We start from the raw sequence: 19,980 nt of genomic DNA, 5'->3' as shown, positions 1-19,980 counted from the left end.
GTGGGGGGAAGGGGAGGGGGTGGGGGCAGGGATTATGGGTAGGGATAACACTGGGAAAAATACCTGATGTGGGGGGGGGGAAGGGGGGGGGGGGGGGGGTGGGGAATGGAGACAGCAGACCACCATGGCAGGTAAGTACCTATGCAATAATCCTGCAGGATGCAGGATGTGCACATGGACCCCAGAGCCCAAATACAATTAAAAAAAAAAAAGCTACATTCTTCGATCATCCTCGCACAAACGGAGACTCAGGCCCATACTGACTGATGGCCTGTTTAATCTCTTAACAGTTTGAAGGGAAGGGGTTCAAATGCAACCCGTACTTGCCCTTGCTGATCTTGAGGGTGTATAACAACTGGAAATTGCCATGTCTCTAAATCTCCCTCACTTCCCATTTGTTGAATTCCAGCTTGGATAGAACTGGTTACCATAGATACAGGAGTATAAGCACCCGAACCGGTTACCATAGTTCTAGGAGTACACACGCCAACAGAAGCAGAGGTAGAAATATCAGGAGGCTCTGGCCATCTCTCTGCAAGATACTGAGGGGGGCTGATGGGCACACCTTTTCCTCATTTGACTTTTCATCTTTTTGCTCCATAATTTCTTTACATACTCCTTCTCTTCTACTGAATTTTCTCCTGAATCCTTTTCCCCATCTTCTGTCTGAAACAGCTCCAGGGCAAAACACACCAAAGGTCCAAACGGACCACACCAAATAAACCTTGCGTTTGCTTGACCTTTGTCCCATGTTACCCCAATATGACTGAGTTCCCCCAGCTGCCACCCTGGGAGATTTTTTTCAAATGTTCTTGGGCTAATTCCGAGTTCCCCCAACTAACCTTGGGAGATTTTTGCAAACGTTCTTGGTCTACTTCAAGGTTCTCCCTAATTCACCTGGGAGTCTCCCCTCCGGGCTTCCTGCGGCTCCCCCTAACTCACCTGGGGGATTCTTTTCAAACATTCCCGAGATACCTTCAGCTTAGCCTCTTTTTCCATTGGTCAGGCAACCCTTCATCCCGGGTTTGAGTCTCCACACTTGGGCGCCTCTTACCAAGAACCAGCTCGGTTGGGAGACCCCCACCCAGATGGCGCTGAAGTTATTTGAGAGGCAGATACCAAGACAGCACAACAGAGTGGATCTATCCTGGGGACCAGCAGCCTGAGAGCCTGCGGGGCTGACAGGTCTCCAGACTAAAAACCCAGCGCAGAGAGTCATCCACGTGTTTCTTTGCTACACATATACAAATATACTAGGTAGGCAGCTGTTACCTGCCTACCACTAATTACACACTAAAAGTATCTTCCACAAGATAACCATGGGGGCAGGGTAAACTTAATGTTTCTCAACAGTGGTCATATCTGTTTGCTGTTGGGAATCAGGGTTTTTTGCTCATTCAAACTGGTAAACTCACTGAGGCTTGCTCTCTGCTTTGATGACAGGGCAGCATGAAAGACAGCTTTTATTTTATTCGCCTATATTAGAGAAGACTGTCAACCTTTTTGCTGAGTTGTGGAGCTCTGGTTCAATCTTAGAGAAAGGCAGGATAGTGGAGTGGGGATTGGAGCCAAGGTAACTCCAATTTCCGACAGGCTCCATCACCGAAGAGCTGTGTGGCCTCGGGCAAGTCACTGAACCACTCAGCCTGTTTCTTCAGCTGTAACATAGAGATAATAACACAGCATCTTGCAGGAGTTGTGTGAAGGTGAAAGCTTTAGGTACATAAAGTTATAAAATATAGAAGAGTTTGGCACATAATAGACCCTCATAAATGTTCATGAGTGCACAGAATAATTACTCATAAATATTGTTTATGAAATTAACAAACCAGAAGATAAATTATGCTCCTGCTAACCCACCCACATTATGGATGATTAGTTCGGATTCAGGATCAGATTTGAAATATCTTTTGAAACATATGTAGGGCAGAGAAATTAACATTCGAGTGCCTGGAGAATCTTAAATTTTCTCATTCCTGACTTCGGATATAAAATTTGCAATATAGCATAAGTTTTTGGTATGCTCCCTTTTCTTTCAGGCTTAATTACTTTTAATGAACAAACAAACCCATGACATCATCTACAGTATTGGCAATTACAGCTAGTAGGAGAGCAATAAAAATGAACCATTCACTCTAGTTGATAAAGGGAAGCCCAAATCCAGGAGCTGACATAGTGAAGCTTCTAAAGACACCACAGGTGACTGATATTGCTGCAGTGTGATTAAATGGTTGTTTAGTCTGAAGGAAGTGGGCATCAGCCAAAAAGGAAGGATGGCATAGTTATCTCACCCATTTGCTAAATCAAAACTGGAGAAATTATCTAGGGCATTCAGCTATTCTCTTGAGAACATAACTATTCCTTAATTACCTAACTAGAAAACTCATGAGCCTCTGGAGAATTCTTAGGAAACATTACAGAGAGTTTATGTGAACTGCAGCCTCTAGTGGCAAATGCCCCAGAGCAAATCTCTCACTTGAAACAGTTCTCAGGGTCTGCTGCAGCCAATCGTCCCCTTGTAGCTGTTCCCTCCTTCCCATCCCTTTCTACTACCACCAATCTAAGCAACTTCCCAGCTGGCTCCCTGCCCCCAGCCTCTCCAGTGTTACCTTCATGAAACACAGCTCTAATCACATCAGTCTGGCTCAGACACTTTTAGTGGCTCCCATGTCCCACATGATGAAGTCCAAACTTTTTCAAATGATACTTAAGGTCTTCCATGATCTGGCTTCAACTTACGTTGAAATCTCTTCTCCTAGGTCTCCTTATCACAGCCTTTATTCTCATCCTCCCTACTATCCTCATGCATCCATTCAACAAACATTTTTAAAGTGCCACAAATCTAGCATTGTGATGGAGGATCAGCAAGACAGAGTCTCTGTTCCGGGGAGCTCAGAGTGTGGCGACGGGTTGGACAAGCCAAAGAGTGCTTCCCCCAGTTACTAACCCAGAGGGTTAGTCCCCAGTTATTTACCCTAAGAATGCCTTGTACTTTTTCTTTCAAACACAAATAATAAGTAAATGATTATCTAGGTAATTATTTAATGCCTATCTCTCTTCCCCTCATCAGCCGATCAACTTTTAAGGGCAGAGAGGGCAGAATCATGTCTGATAAGTTCATCCTACATGTGCATTGACAGTTATATTGTAAATGACCTAAAATAAATATTTTTGAATGATGTGTATTTGTGGTCATTTTTTCTTTCTGGAGCTTTACCATATTACTCTTAGGTACTGTGCAAAACATTCCAGAATCTGGAATGTATTCTCTAGGTCCATAGGGGCTGTTTCTCACTTGGTCTGATGGCCAATAACATGCATAGGACACCTTTATTCCTGCCTCAACGGAAGTGTCTGCACACACACTCTCACACACATGCACACACACACACTCACACATACACACACACTCACACACTTGCACACAGTCTCACACACTCCCATCCCTCTATTTTTATATTTGCATCCAGAAGCCAATATGTTATCAAGGGGATCGTAACCTGGTTAGCAAATCCGACTCTGACAGAATCTTGAATATTTGCTCCATAAATTCATCAGTGCAAGGGCAGACTTTATACTTAGCAACATTCAGAATTGCCTTGGTTCCAAAATTTTAAAAAGGAATGCAAAATTTAAACAAATCAAAATGTCTTAAAATGCTAAATATAGAGAATAACTATGAATATCAAGTTCCTTGCTAATCTTATCGATAGCTCATCTAGACTTATGGCTTCAAATATTACTTATGTGTTGTCTTAGGGTGGGTGACCCAGAAGCAGAGCCTGATTTGTATGCACATGATATTTTAAGGAAATACTCCCCGGACTGGTAAGGCAGAGAGACACGTATACAGAGGAGAGGAAGCCCAGCAAAGGTATCATCTCAGGCAGGCTTTGCAAAGGGTGGTGGTTTTAACCCAATCCTGGGTGTACAGAAACCCTGGGGCTTAAGGTATGCCCAGAGTTTTTTGGAACAAGAGAACTAGGCTTTCATACACCTTCTGCTCTGTACCCTGTGCCTGTGTGTCACTGGCCAAGGATCGTCCTAGAACAGGGGTCTCCAAACCGTGGGCCACGAACCGGTACCTGTCTGTGGCCTGTTAGGAACTGCGCTGTACAGCAGGAGGTGAGTGGTAGATGAGCAAGCAAGGGAAGCTTCATTTGTATTTGCAGTCACTCCCAATCCCTCGCATTACTGCCTGAGCTCCACCTCCTGTCTTATAGCACAGGAATCCCCAACCTCTGAACCAGAGACTGGTACTTGTTCATGGCCTGTTAGGAACTGAGCTGCACAGCAGAAGATGAACAGCGGGCCAGAGAGTGAAGCTGAGCTCCACCTCCTGTCAGATCAGCAGTGGCATCAGATTCTCATAGAAGCACAAACCCTATTGTGAACTGCATATGTGATGGATCTAGGTTACACGCTCCTTATGGTAATCTAGCGCCTAATGATCTGTCACTGTCTCCTATCATCCTCAGATGGGACCATCTAGTTGCAGGAAAACAAGTTCAGGGCTCCCGCTGATTCTACATTATGGTGAGTTGTGTAATTATTTCATTATAGATTTCAATGTAATAATAATAAAAATAAAGTGCACAATAAATGCAATGTGCTTGAATCATCCCCAAAACCACCCCCCTCCTCTCTTCTGCCCCCCAGTCTCCCACCCTCCCCTCCCCGTGGTGACCGATTCCTATCTCTTCCCTCTCTGCAGGCTCAAAGAATCAAATGAATGTGAACTTCTTCATCTGCGAAAAATATTTTTTTTTCCATTTTGTTCTGTTTGGGGGCTTCTGTTTTGTTTGGAGAGCGATGGCTGCCACGGGGAGTATCAGGGAGCCCTCACGGCACGTGGGGCGGGGGGCTTGGGGGCGTGCCGGTCCCTCACTCTCTGGCCCGCTCTGTGTCTCACATGCCTTTTCTTTCAAAATTGGGATCCTTCATGTTGAGCCAGCCAGAGAAGACAGCGAGATCTAAATCTCTGCCAAAAAAAACCCTTTAAAATTAAAAAACACAAAGAACAAAGCAGAACTTATAAAATTATATATATATATATATATATATATAAAAGTCTATTCTTTACCCCCCAGCCTTCCTGAACCTGCCTCTCTGAAGATAAAGCAATTCATTTTCTCCCACCCTCGGCCCTCTTCTTGTTTTTAAAATAAACTTTTAAAAAGGAAAAAAGCGGTCACTCTTGCTATTTCTTTTTTTCAGTTAGAGGTGGAACATTCCTTGGACCAGGTGTTGTATTGCAGGACCCCCTTCCCCCAGCAGCCCAGCGCCCTCCTCTCCTTTCCTCTCTCCTCTCCCTTCCTCTCCGCCTGCCCTGGCTCAGCTCCCTCGGCCCTGCCCGCCCCCTCCCAGGACTGGTCTGTTGTCTTTTCATCTGCTCAAGAGGACATTGAAACTGAAAGCAAAATGAGAACAACAAAAAAAAAATTGTATAGCAGTCCATGGAAAAACTGTCTCCCACAAAACCGGTCTCTGGTGCCCAAAAGGTTGGGGACTGCTGTCCCGGAGGGAAGTCATTTTCCAAGTATATCTCGTTTTCTAATTGTGGAGGGAAAAGCAGCTCTAAAAGCCTAAAGGGGAGTCTCCAAAAAGACACAGGTGCTGGGTGTTAGAAGCAAAAGCATGAGTGGGGCTCTCAGAAAAGAAAACAAGGTACTGCAGGGAATCTAGGTGGAGCAGCTGTGTCTACCATGTTGCTGACTGCTCTCACAATTTCCTCCGGCTTGGACTTCTCACCTGACCCTCAGAGCCATGCATCCAACTGCCTGCTTGACATCCCTACTTGAACATATGTGTCCGTTACCCATTGCCACAATAATGTTGTATAACATACAACCATAACAAAACGTTAGGTGCATATAATAACAAACTATTCTTTTTGCTTACAGTATGTGGACCAGCTGGGCAGTTCAGATGATTTGTGCTGGGCTTGGCGAAGCTCATTTATGCATCTATTGTCGGCTGTGGGTTTGCTGAGTGGCTTGAGTAATCTTCGCTGGGCTTTCTCAAATGCATGGGGCCTTAGCTGGGAAAACTGAGCTGATTCCACTCTGCTGCACATGTCTCATCCTTCAGCAAGATAGCTTGGGAGAGGAAGGGTGGGAGAGAGGGAGGGAGGGAGGCGCAGAGAGAGGGAGGGTGGGGGAGGAAGAAGAAGAGAGAGAAAACACGCACATGAGAGCGCCCTACTTTGCAACGTAGGCAGGCAGCATTTATAGACAGAAAACAGAAATGAGGTACAGAAACAGCTTGTTTGGTTACAGCTCAGTAACCAATCAGCAGACACTATATTTGAAGCTGGTCTGATCAGTTGGCCACCTGTAACTGACTGAAGCTCAGTTGCTGTGACTGGCTGGGACTCAGCTATTGGTTACCAAAGTCTGCTCGTGAGTTTTGCTTTCATCTAATTTATGTCTAAGTTAGATTGCAGTTTGTTACTGCAATCTAAGACACAAGTATGGAGGCAACCTCAGGTGGAATTTGGCTTCACTTAACAAGGCTTAGGCCCAGAACTAGCCACTGTTCCTATTACCACATTCTATTACCAAAGTCACTGGTCAATTCAAAGAGTGGAGAAATAGACTTCATCTTTGACGGAGCTTTAGAGTCCATTTCTGTAATCAACCTCCTAAATGTCTAACTGGCATCTGCTTTATTGGTGGCAGTTGAGCAGAGTTTCATTGCTAAAGACTTACAGGTCACCAAATGACAGTGTTTACCAATCCACAGTTTACTGCAGGCAAAGGACACGATATAGCAGCATTGAAGTAGGGGCATGCATCACAGCCAAGGGGTGTGTGGGAAGTAGAAAAGTTCCTTTTTAAAGTTTGGTTTCTTATTAAAGAATAAATCATAAGTGTGCTAATAACTCTTTGTTAAGTCCTATCCTATGTAGCCATTAGACATGCCATGCTTACAGGCACATAGTACATTTTATGTCCTTGTACTTTAACCAAGATATCTGTGCTGGACATGCTCACAGGCATTTCCCAGCTCTCCATTGCTTTTACCTGTTTAGAAAAGTCTTAAGTTGTTAGCTAATCAGGTTTTACTTTAGATTGTGAGGTCTGACTCCAGCCAACAGAGATCAGACACAGCAGTAAGGACAACCCCAAATGTGTAAGAAATAAATTTGCGTGTTTACCTTTGTACTCTCGTGCACAATGACTAGCAAGGGTACCTTTCCTGCAGTCCAGGAAGTAAAAATTGCCTTGCTGAAGGATACTTTGTCTCAGTGCTAATTTTTCTTTGCAGCACCAAACATCTATTTCCAACAGGCTGTGTCACACAGCAAGGGGTCCAGAGGGGCCAGGTGTAAGCTCCAATTATTCTCCCTCTGGAAGGGCCGTGCTGGACATGCCCTCTCCCAGATCAGGAACCACTGATATGTACACGAAACACCTTACAACCAGGGAGCCCCAAATGGAGTCTTGTCTTGGGTCTCATGTTTTTTTTTTGGAGGAGTCTAGCTGTATCACCCAGGCTGGAGTGCAGTGGCATGATCTCGCCTCACTGCAACTTCCACCTCCTGGGTTCAAATCCCAGCCTCCTGAGTAGCTGGGACTACAGGTGCCCACCACCACGTCCAGCTAATTTTTGTATTTTTAGTAGAGATGGGGTTTCACCAAATTGGTCAGGCTGATCTCAAACTCCTGACCGCAGGTGATCCACCCACCTCAGCCTCCCAAAGTGCTGGGATTACAGGTGTGAGCCACCGTTCCCATCTGATCTTGGGTTTCTTTTATCCCATAGGCATCACATGGGCACTTGCTCCTGTGCAACTGGGCCCAATGGCAGAGCCTTCTAGGGGGTGAGGGAGGAGATGGTCCTCACTGAAACCAGGTGCAAACCATCAATCTAACCTCACCATTACTAATCAACAATGCTGACAAGGTAGTATAAACCACCCAAAAACTCCACAGACCCATGGGTACAAAGCATCACTAGTAATCAATATGTTCTGTGTCTTCCCAGGGAACAATGCTATGCAGGTCTATTTCTCATTTCAGTAAAAGTTCAGGCCAATTCTAGACCTGCTGGAATTGCTTCACAGAGCACAGCATCTCAAACACAACATGTTCAAAACTGAGATCTTGATAGTGCTTCCTAGAGTCTTCCTCATCCTGCTCATGACAACTTCATTGTATTTGCTCAGACCAAAGACCATGGTATCATCTGTGACCACTCTCTGTATTTCATGCCGCACCTCCGATCCATCAACAAATCCTGTTGGTGCTACCTTCAAAATATGTTCAGAATTTGGCTGGGTGCAGTGGCTCAAATCTATAATGCCAGCACTTTGGGAGGCCAAGGTGGGTAGATCACTTGAGGTCAGGAGTTCAAGACCAGCCTGCATAACATGGGGAAAACCAGTCTCTACTAAAAATATGAAAAAAAAATTTAGTTGGGTGTGGTGGCATGTGCCTGTAGTCCCAGATATTTGGAAGGCTGAGGCAGGAGAATCACCTGAACTCGGGAGGTGGAGGTTGCAATGATCTGAGATTGCACCACTGCACTCCAGCCTGGGAGAGTGAGACTTCATCTCAAATCTGTATATATTCAGAGCTCTATCACTTCTCACCTTCCTCACTCACACCACCATGATCCAAGGTGCCCTCGTCTTTCACCTGGTGCTGTGGTTCAAATGTGTGTGTCCCTCCGAAATCTGTGTGTTGGAACTTAAACCCCAACCTGATGGTACTAGAAGGTGGGGTCTTTGGGAGGTGATTAGGCCATAAGGATTCTACACCCATGAATGGGATTAGTGCCCTCATGAAAGGGCTGCAGGGAACTAGCTAGGTCCTTTTGTCTCCTGCCATTTGAGGACACAGAGGAGGCACCATCTATGAGAAACAGGCCCTCACCAGACACAGAATATGCTGGTGCCTTGACCTTGGACTTCCCAGCCTCTGGAACTTTGGGAGTCAGTTTTGATTGTTTAGAAATTGTCCAGTCCCAGGCATTTTGTTATAGCAGCTGGGCCTCGACTAAGACATCTCCTAACTGGCTACCGGCTACGCCCTGCCCCCTTTCAGTCTCCTCTCAACATAGCAATCAAGGCAAACCCATGAAAAGTGAGCCACTTCTCTGCTAAGACATCGCAAATGACTCTCATCCCACTCAGAAGAAAAGCAGAAGTCCTAATTCTGACCTCGGGCTTGGCGCGACTTGGTGGTTCTTGACTTCTCTGATGCCATCACCTGCTGCGCTCGTTTTCTCCACTCTAGTTGGACTACCTTCCTCGTTCCTTAACATGCAGGCATGCCTCTGCTTCCGGCCTTCCAGGTTCCCTCCACCTGGAATGCTCTTTTCCCGTGTTATCTGTTTTGGCCCCTGCTTCCTGCAGGTTTCCTAGTGGGGGCTTTCTAGATACTTACCTGAAACTTTAGTCTCCTTCCAACATTTACAGTCCTCTTCCAGTCTTCAGTTACTTTTGTTTCTTAGCCTTTATCACTGTCCAGCACTACATACATTTGTTACATATCCCTTTTACAGAATGTCGTCCTTCTAGAATGCAAGTTCAAGGAGGGTAGGAAGGTTGTTTTGTTTACTACTGTATTTCCAGTTCCTAGAAGTGAACCTGATACATGGAAATTACTCAGTACATCTTTTTTGAATGAAACTCATAATCATAGATCAGTAATATCATGGATCTACCAGACTGTAAATTGTTTTGGAGTATGAGCTATCGTATATTTTAATATTCCACATTGTATGTGATATATAACTCTTTGTTTTTGCAGGGTTTCAGTAAACATGCATTGAAAGAGCTAAACTGAAATATGCTAACCTTTAAATTAAAAGTATACCAGTTTTAATATTTGGAGCTGTGAATAATTTTCTAAAATAATGCAAACATTTAAGATTTTATACAAAAGAGTCACCATGCTTGATTATATCGAAGATATCACTGAATATATAACACCGTTATTTTATGTTCTATGGAGACAAAAAAATGCTGCCAATTAAATTATGATAAAATACTTTTTATCATTTAAATTTTTATTTGGCCCTCATTGAAATAGCTTTTTAAGGCTTATTTAGCAAAAACATTACTCTATATCATGTTTGTGTGTGTATGTGTGTATACGTATACACACATATGAAAAGTGAAAAGTAAAATGTAATTGAAACAAACTAAGCATTCCTGAAACAACTTCACATTCCGAATTCAACTCTTCAGAACCATTTTTTGACATTGACTCATTAATGTCCATGTTTCAAAATCAAGAATGTTCTTTAAAGAATGCACTCTTGACTCTGGAATTGTCCCCCAGGTCCTTGACATGATTTAGCACTTTTAGATGAACCAGAGCAGGTAATGACAGCTACAGCTACATCGTGACAGCTGCCTGGTCTCGGTGACTGTCACAGGCACCCTGATCTCAGCAATGTTAAAATATGAAAAAAATTTGCATCTTAAGAGTCAGTGACATCAGGAATACAGTGAAATACCCACTTCCAAAGGTCTTAATAATCTTTTTTTAAAAATCAATTCTAACTTTTTCCTCTTTCTACTATTGTAAAATAGGTGAATTTCATTAACCATAGCAATCATTTGCAGCACATGCAAGGAAAGCCTTTCATTAAAATTTATCCTAATTATTTGCACAATGATAATCATAAGTCATTAAAGTGAATTGTAGGAGTCATAGAATTATTAAAGGTTGGTAATGATTTTAATCCATCCAATTGAAGAAAAATAGTCCTTTAAACTCTGATTATAGTCGGTCCTTTATAGACTTGTTTGGAGGACATTTGCACACAGCCTCCAGCATACTTAAAGTCATATCTAGTTACTTGTAATACCAACTACAATGTAAATGCTATGTCAACAGTTGCTATGCTGTATTGTTTTAAAATTTGTATTATTTTTTATTGTTGTATTGTGGTATTTTTTTCAGAATATTTTCAATCTACTGTTGGTTGAGAATGTGAAACCAACATTTGGATGTGAAACCCCCAAAGAGGGAGGACTGGTTATAACTTTAATTCAAGAGAAACATATGACAGTTACTTAGATTGCAATATCTTTTTATTATCTCTTTAGTAACGGGTTATTAAAGTGACTAGTTATTAAATATATTTTTAAATATTAAACATTTTTTATTGGGGTAAAGCTCACAGAACATCAACTTCATGATTTAAGAGTATGTAGATCTGTTTCTACAAAAAATAAACAAATTGGCTGGGTGTGGTGGCGCATGCCTGTTGTCCCAGCTACTTGGGAGGCTGTGGTGGGAGAGTGGTTTGAGCTTGGAGGGCCAAGGCTGCAGTGAGCCAAGACTGCACCGTAGTACTCCATCCTGGGCGACAGAGCGAGACCCTGCCTCAAAATAACAGCAACAACGACAACAACAACAACAGTGTCTAATTCCCAATATTGCACAACCATCGCCTCTGTCTAGTTCTAAAGCATCTTCATTGCCCCCAAAAGGGAACCACTTACCCATTAAGCAGTCTACCTCCTTCCCCCTGCTCCAAGTCCTTGGCAACCACCAATCTTTGTCTCTATAGACTTACCTATTCTAGATAGTTCATGTAAGTGGAATCATATATTATGTGACCTTTTAGGCTGGGTGTGGTGGCTCATACCTGTAATCCCAGCACTCTCGGAGGCTGAGGTGGGTGGATCACGAAGTCAGGAGTTCAAGACCAGCTTGACCAATGTGGCGAAACTCTGTCTCTAGTAAAAATACAAAAATAAGCTGGGCGTGTTGGTGTGTGTCTATAATCTCAGCTACTCAGGAGGCTGACTCAGGAGAATCACTTGAACCCGGGAGGCGGAGGTTGCAATGAGCTGAGATTGTGCCACTGCACTCCAGCCTGGGCGACAGAGCGAGACTTCATCTCAGAAAAAAAAAGTGACTTTTTTGTATGGCTTCTTTTACTAAGCAGGTTTTCAAGTTTCATCCACCTCATAGGACATATCAGTACTTCATTCTTGTTTATGGCTCAGTAATATTCCACTGTATGACTATACTACGGTTTCTTTAAGCAGTTACCAGTTGATAGACTTTTGGGTTGTTTCCATTTTTGGCTATTGTAAATAGTGCTGCTGTGAGCACGGGTGTACAAGCTTTTGTTTGAATACCTCTTTTTCAGTTCTTTTAGGAATCTACCTAGGAATGGAGTTGCTGGGTCCTATGGTAATTCTATATTTAACTTTTTAAGGAACTGCCAAAGTGATTTCCACAGAGATTGCATCATTTCATATTCCTACTGGCAATGCATGAGTCTTTCACTTTCTCTATGTCCTCACGAAACATCATTAAATAAATGATTGAAAACAGTTTTTTTCCGAAACTGTAATATAGAATTGATGAAAATCTAAGTTCACAGAACTGTTTGCAGGGCATTTTGGCACACAGCTTGGCATTTTTAAGTCATTAACAGTGTAAAGTATTTGGTACTTCCCTGCACTCAGAGCCCCTGGTTATTCTGAAAGCCATGTGGCACTTGACCTCAAAGTTAGTTTTAAGGCTCTGTTCCCTTGCTCCCTCCATGGTATAGAACATTCTCATTTCTCATAGGCCTTTATGTCTCCATTGTCTTTCTGCAGAACACAAAGGCTTCCTCTGTACCCCCTACCAAGTAACCCCTCCCAACCCCCCAGTCTCATTAATATCGCAGCCTGTAGAGAAAACCATCAGAGGCGCTAACACTTGCCCACACATCTCCCACTGCAGTATGAAAATATCTAATGAGACTTTCCAAGGCTCACCTTCAGCAAGACAAACCCCAATTCTCCCTGCTGGATTCCTGCTGTTCCTGTCCCAGTCCAACACCTTCCTGTTATGAAAACCTGGCAGTTTTTCAATTAAACAGATTGCCCATGTCTTTCCAGAAATCTCATGATCCCGGTGTGGTGAAAAGGACAGAATATCTGGGCTCTGGGCCCCATCTGCCACCCATGACCTTTATTCTTTACAGCATTTCCTATTGAGTTTCCGCCATCTGCAAAGTACTGAATTACATAGCGGAGAGATCACGGGTCCTGCCTAGGTCTCAAATCTGTAACATGAAGAGGAGACACCTTATCTTCCCTGGATCTGATGATCCTGGACATCCATTCCAACCGAAAGTAATTCCGTGCTTATGAATTGGAAAGACTGTCTTGATGGGAGGGAACAGTGGTTCTTAGAAATAGGTGTGTAACAAATGAGTAAGCCTTCCCAAAATATTTGGGAGAGGAGATGAGACATGGAAAGAAAATTGCCAGTTGCCATCACTTTCACAAGACCCCCCAAATTCAGCAGAACAGAAATCTCAGTATGAAAGGCAATCCTGGAACTTAAATGCATTTTTGTGTATTAGCCTTATTTTTCCAATTTCTAGGGAACCACTGGCCTAGAGGAGAGAATCCAAAGAAGCAGAAACCCACTTTCCCATTGACGTCTCAATAACGGGCCATCTGAACGATTTCTCAGTTCTCTCTCTGGTTTCTTTCTCAATTAAGTACAGCTAGTGCTCGACTTACGACCACGGTCGGGACCGCGGACCGGTCGTAACACGATTTGGTCGTAAGTTGAGTAGGCTATATGCACGCGGAGATGGTAGGGCTGCCGGAAGCTGGTCCGCACTGTCGTACACCCAGCTGGGCAAGGTTTGCGCTGCCAGACGCGGAGCAGTCGTGGCTAGCGATTGTGGTCGTAAAGTCAAATGGTCATAAGTTGCATAGGTGGTAAGTCGATCAATACCTGTAACTCAAAAGTTCTCACTGACCCATCTGAGCATTTTGGAAGTGTAACTAGTGTCTACAGACACTAGAGGGCAGAGCGCAGCCTGAGGTCCGGTCCTGAGGCTGCAGAACCATCACCTCATCTCACTTTCCCTGTGTGCCTCCAAGCGGCGCTGCAGCTCGCGTCAGCCTTGTCCCCGGTTCCCACGCTCCTGGCACTGAGCTCCTTTCTGGAGAGGGTAGGGAGAGTCTATCATATGGAGACACAAACTGAGGAAGGGGCACCCTGCCTTCCTGGAGACGCTGCCCTGCATCAGAAGCCCAGGAAGAGCTTTCCTCTTTGTATTTAAATCCTGTAACTTGAATTCATCATTGGCATAAAAAATATAAAGTCCTTCAGCAGCGTCATAAGCTACTGAGCGTGGACTCAACAGACGCTGCCCCGTCAGGGTTGAGTGAGCCATCACACATGCTGAGGAACATTTTCCTGCCATCAGTTTCTTCAGGGACAGCAGGACCACATTCTCCCGTCCCTCCCTCTGAAAAGGCAGGCAGGATAGCATCTTTGGTGTGCCTTAGCATTCTCACACACAGTGTTCTCAGTTCATCCTGAACCCTGGGAGGGAGGCATTCTATTTATCCCTGTTTCATTATTCCTTTTTTTTTTGTTGTTGAATATTGGCCCCCACTCTCTTCTGTTCATTATTCTTTTAAAACTCAATCTCGGTTTTTGAAAATCAGTTTTAACGATTTTAAACGTTTCAAAGTAAAGTTGATGTTAAAAACATGAAATACCATGAAAGAGCTTGTCATGAGAAGGAACGTCCCCAGTTTATTCCTTCCCACACGCCACCCTTGGTTCTGCGACTAAAGGCAACCTTTTAAAACAGTTTCTATTTCAGGATTTCGTGGGGGTCACCTCCCTATCTCCAAGTGATGTGCCCATGGTATTACTGCTTGTTTTAGTGAGTCTAGATGATAAATGATCAACTGAGTTTCTCTTATAACACACAAGGATTTAGGCTTTTTTTTTTTTTTTTTTTTTTTTTGTATGGAGTCTTGCTCTGTCACCAGGCTGGAGTGCGGTGGCACAATCTTGGCTCACTGCAATCTCCACTTCCCAGGTTCAAGTGATTCCCCTGCCTCAGCCTTCTGAGTACCTGGGATTATAGGCACATGCCACCACGCCCAGCTAATATTTTGCATTTTAGGAGAGACGGGGTTTCACCTTATTGGCCAGGATGGTCTCAATCTCTTGACCTCGTGATCTTCTCACCTCCGCCTCCCAAAGTGCTGGGATTACAAGTGTGAGCCACCTTGCCTGGCCATTTTTAGCCTTTTTGAGAAAGTCCCTTATGTTCCCTGTTTTGAAGATGAGAAAACTGAAGCTCACAAGGTTCAAGTGACATATCCAAGGTCACATAAACAGTAACCGATGGAGTGGGAATGAGGGAAAGAGGACTCAGGTTTCCTAATTTTAGGATTTTTGTAATTTCCGCCCCACATTGTGAGGGACTGAACCTGCCTTTGCAAAAATTGTAACCCAGAAAATGATGACAGCAAAAGAGATCTGACCTAGCCAACTCCATCTTACTTCCAACCTCCAAGCTGTCTTTGTTCATTCCTGGGTGTAGGCTCAACTAACTTTGGGAGGAACTAGTTTAACTTTGAAACAAAGATGACAACAGCCCTTTCCCAAAACAAATCCCCTTCCTGCTTGGGCACTAGACTGCCTTTACAGGACAAACAGATTAGCCACAAATTAGAAATTATGGTTTAGGAGTCGTGCAGCTGGAGGCTGTCAGATTCTGAACCTCCTCAAATTACTCCTGGGGATAAATCACCATTGTAAAATCTAAGATCAGTGCTTGAGATATTTTGCAGACACTATGCTGGATGTATCAGCTGGCAATACCCAGATCGGTAAACTGGCTCAGCTCGTCTTGTGGCCTCCACCCAGGGACTGACAGACGGCACAAGAGGACAGCTTCAACTCACTATGATTTCATCTCCAACCCAACAATCAGCACTCCCGACTCACTGGCCCCCTACCCATCAAATTATCCTTAAAACACTAATCCCTGAATTCTCAGAGAGACTGATTTGAGTAATAATAAAATTCTGGTCTCACATACAGCCAGCTCTGCATGAATTAAATTCTTTCTCTGTTGTAATTCCCCCATCTTGATAAATCAGCTCTATCTAGCCAGTGGGCAAGGAGAACCAACCGGGCAGTTACAGGACCACTTCAAGGCTTACCCGCCAGGGTAATTACCTTCTAGGGTTGTCTTCAGATGTCAAGACTGATGTAGAGGCTGGGCGTGGTGGCTGACACCTATAATCCTAGCATTTTAGGAGGCCGAGGTGGGCGGATCACCTGAAGTCAGGGGTTCGAGACCTGCCTGGCCAGCATGGTGAAACCCCATCTCTACTAAAAATACAAAAATTAGCCAGGTGTGGTGGTGCATGTGTGCAATCCCAGCTACTTGGGAGGCTGAGGCAGGAGAATCACTTGAACCCAGGAGGCAGAGGTTGCAGTCAGCTGAGACTGCACCACTGCACTTCAGCGTGGGTGACAGAGTGAGACTCCGTCTAAAAAAAAAAAAAAGACTGATGTAGTAAGACTCCTTAAAATTGGTCTGACAGATAAAATACAGGGTTCTCAGTTAGATTTGAATTTCAGACAAAGAACAAATACTTTTTAAGTATAAATACACCCTAAATATTGCACAGGACATACCCGCTAGAACATGCATGGGACAGATTGGCTTTCATTTGCTATATCTGGCAATTATAGCAGAGAAAAGATTTCTTTCCCCACCCATTGCTAGGTTCATGGTTGAGATTCATGGCTGAGACTCCTATAACAAGAGAGAGCTTAACAAGAGAAGAGTTCAACAAATTTACTTGAAATAATTTTATGTGACAAGGGCTGGGCACAGTGGCTCATACCTGTAATCCCAGCGTTTTTGGAGGCTGAGGTGGGATGATTGCCTGAGGTCAGGAGTTCAAGACTAGCCTGAGCAACATAGTGAGACCCCCATCCCTACAAAAAGTTTAAAAATGAGCTGGGTGTGGTGGCATGTACCTGTAGCTTCAGCTACTTGGGAGGCTAAGGTAGGAGGATCGCTTGGGAGAATCCTCAGTGGGAGGAGGTCAAGGCAGCAGCAAGCCATGGTTATGCCACTGTACTCTAGCCTGGCTGACAGAGCAAGACCTTGTCTCAAACAAAACGCAAGAAGTTTTATGTGATCCAGGAACCTTCAGAAATGAAGACCCAAAGAAACAGGGAAAACTGTGTATGTTTATGAACAGTCACGCAGAAGTCTGCTTGGATAAAGGGGTATAATCTAATGGTTATAAACAGGAGGAACTTAGCAAGTCCTGTTCGGATTCTTCTTGGTGTCTCTGTGTTTTCAGACAGGGACATTCCTTTCCTCCAGGTATATGGTGGGACCCTGGAGTGAGAGATTTACAACCTACATCAGAGGAGTAGGAACCAGGGGAAGAAAGTGGGGGACATCTTCCAGCTTCTGTTGTCTTCTGAAATGCCAAGGTGCCCTATTGTGGGGTAGTGTGTGCTGAACCCCATCACAATTCTCATTTATGACTATGAATCTAGGCTTATACTTAGGCTGCTTTTCCTTTTTTTTTTTTGAGACAGAGTCTTGCTCTGTCGCCCAGGCTGGAGTGCAGTGGTGCCATCTTGGCTCATTGCAACCTCCGCCTCCCAGGTTCAAGTGATTCTCCTGCCTCAGACTCCTGAGTAGCTGGGATTACAGGCACCCGTCACCATGCCCGGCTGATTTTTGTATTATTTAGTAGAGATGGGGTTTCACCATATTGGCCAGGCTGATCTCCAACTCCTGAGTTTGTGATCCACTCACCTCAGCCTCCCAAAGTGCTGGAATTACAATCGTGAGCCACTGTGCCCGGGCTAGGCTGGTTTTAAACCTCTAGAACTGTGGGTACAGTAACAGGCCTGTGGTTTATTAAAGACAAAGGAATTTGTCTAAGAAAGACACTACTTATGATTTTCATATAGATATAAAACAGGCAAAGTTAAAATATATAATGTTTACAGATACAGACATATAAAGTAAGATTACAAAGAAAAACAAGTGAATTGGTAACACAAAATTTAGGAGAGTGGCTACCTGGTGTGTGTGGGATATGTCATGAGGAGAAGCATGCCAGGGACCTCTAAGGTTTAGGGAAATGGCTAGGGAAATGGTGTGCATTTTATTTTTTGATGTAGTATGTTTCTTTCTTTCTTTCTCTTTTTTTTTGAGATGGAGTTTCACTCTTGTTGCCCAGGCGGGAGTGCAGTGGCGTGATCTCGGCTCACCGCAACCTCTGCCTCCTGGGTTCAAGTGATTCTCCTACCTCAGCCTCCAGAGTAGCTGGGATTACAGGCAGTGCCACCACACCCGGCTAATTTTATATTTTTTGTAGAGACGGGGTTTCTCCATGTTGGACAAGCTGGTCTCGAACTCCTGACCTCAGAAGATCCGCCTGCCTCGGCCTCCCAAAGTGTTGGGATTGTAGGCGTGAACCACCACATCCAGCCTGATGTACCATATTTCTATGCACTATTTGTGTATATATTTTATTTAAAAAAAAAAAAAAAGAGGCTGGGTGCAGTGGCTTGTGCCTGTACTCCCAGCACTTTGGGAGGCTCAGGCAGGCAGATCACTTGAGGTCAGGAGTTCAAGACCAGCCTGGCTAACGGGGTGAAACCCCATCTCTACTAAGAATACAGAAAAAAAAAATTAGCTGGGTGTGGTGGTGCAGGCCTGTGCTCCCCAGCTACTTGGGAGGTTGAAGCAGAGAATCACTTGAACCCGGAAGGCACAGGCTGTAGTGAACTGAGATTACGCCACTGCACTCCAGCCTGGACAACAAAGTGAGATTCCACCTAAAAAAAAAAAAAAAAGAAAGAAAGAAAGAAAGAAAGAAAGAAAGAAAGAAAAAAGAAAATAAGCATTCCTAGATTCTAAATGACACAGACCAAGGTTGTAAACCTAGCTGTAGCATCCCTGAGCTTTGGTTTCTTTATAGAATGGGAATAATAATATGTAGCTGGCAGCACTGTTGTGTGGTTTAAAAAAAACATATGTATTCTTTTGTAAAGTATCTGTTCATGTCATTTGCCCACTTTTGAATGGGCTTGTTTTTTTCTTGTAAATCTGTTTTACTTCTTTGTAGATTCTGGATATCAGCCCTTTGTCAGATGGGTAGATTGCAAATTTTTTTTCCCATTCTGTCGGTTGCCAATTCACTCTAATGACTGCTTCTTTTGCTGTGCAGAAGCTGTGGAGTTTGATTAGGTCCCATTTGTCTATTTTGGCTTTTGTTGCCAATGCTTTTGGTGTTTTGGTCATGAAGCCCTTGCCTATGCCTATGTCCTGAATGGTTTTGCCTAGGTTTTCTTCTAGGCTTTTTATGGTGTTAGGTCTTATGTTTAAGTCTTTAATCCATCTCACGCAGTTAGAATGGTGATCATTAAAAAATCTGGAGACAACAGATGCTGGAGAGGATGTGGAGAACTAGGAACACTTTTACACTGTTGGTGGGAGTGTAAATTAGTTCAACCATTGTGGAAGACAGTGTGGTGATTCCTCAAGGATCTAGAAATAGAAATTCCATTTGACCCAGCAATCCCATTACTGGGTATATATCCAAAGGATTATAAATCGTTCTACTATAAGAACACATGCACATGAATGTTCATTGCAGCACTGTTTACAATAGCAAAGACCTGGAACCAACCCAAATGCCCATCGATGACAGACCGGACAGGGAAAATGTGGCACGTATACACCATGTAATACTATGTAGCCACCAAAAACGATGAGTTTGTGTCCTTTGTAGGGACATGGATGAACCTGGAAACCATCATTCTCAGCAAACTGACACAAGAGCAGAAAATCAAACACCGCACGTTCTCACTCATAGGCGAGTATTGAACAATGAAAACACATGGACACAGGGCAGGGAGCACTACACACTGGGGTCTGTTGTGGGGAAATAGGGGAGGGACAGCAGGGGGTGGGAAGTTGGGGAGAGATAGCATAGGGAGAAATGCCAGATATAGGTGAAGGGGAGGAAGGCAGCAAATCACACTGCCATGTGTGTACCTATGCAACAATCTTGCATGTTCTTCACATGTACCCCAAAACCTAAATACAATAAAAATAAAAAAAAAAAAGATCTATTCCAAAATATATATATGTATATATATTTAAATAAATATATATATATATATGTAAAGAATAGCATAG

General features: G+C 43.8%; 1 long non-coding RNA gene across 1 annotated transcript in view; it reads left to right on the top strand.

Annotated features, from left to right (window-relative positions):
- The window catches only part of LOC116529765, a 13,586-nt gene extending 5,239 nt beyond the window's left edge, over positions 1–8,347 (top strand). Inside the window, exons 2-3 of the long non-coding RNA XR_004259659.1 lie at positions 1,258–4,536; positions 7,990–8,347. This is a non-coding gene — a long non-coding RNA (uncharacterized LOC116529765). The remainder of the gene's footprint in view (positions 1–1,257; positions 4,537–7,989) is intronic.
- Positions 8,348–19,980: the final 11,633 nt, after the last annotated feature.

This window comes from Sapajus apella, unplaced genomic scaffold (genome assembly GCF_009761245.1).
Source record: "Sapajus apella isolate SASKATOON/1434 unplaced genomic scaffold, GSC_monkey_1.0 scaffold63, whole genome shotgun sequence".
NCBI classification, from domain to species: domain Eukaryota; kingdom Metazoa; phylum Chordata; class Mammalia; order Primates; family Cebidae; genus Sapajus; species Sapajus apella.
This window is presented reverse-complemented; position numbering and strand designations above follow the sequence as displayed.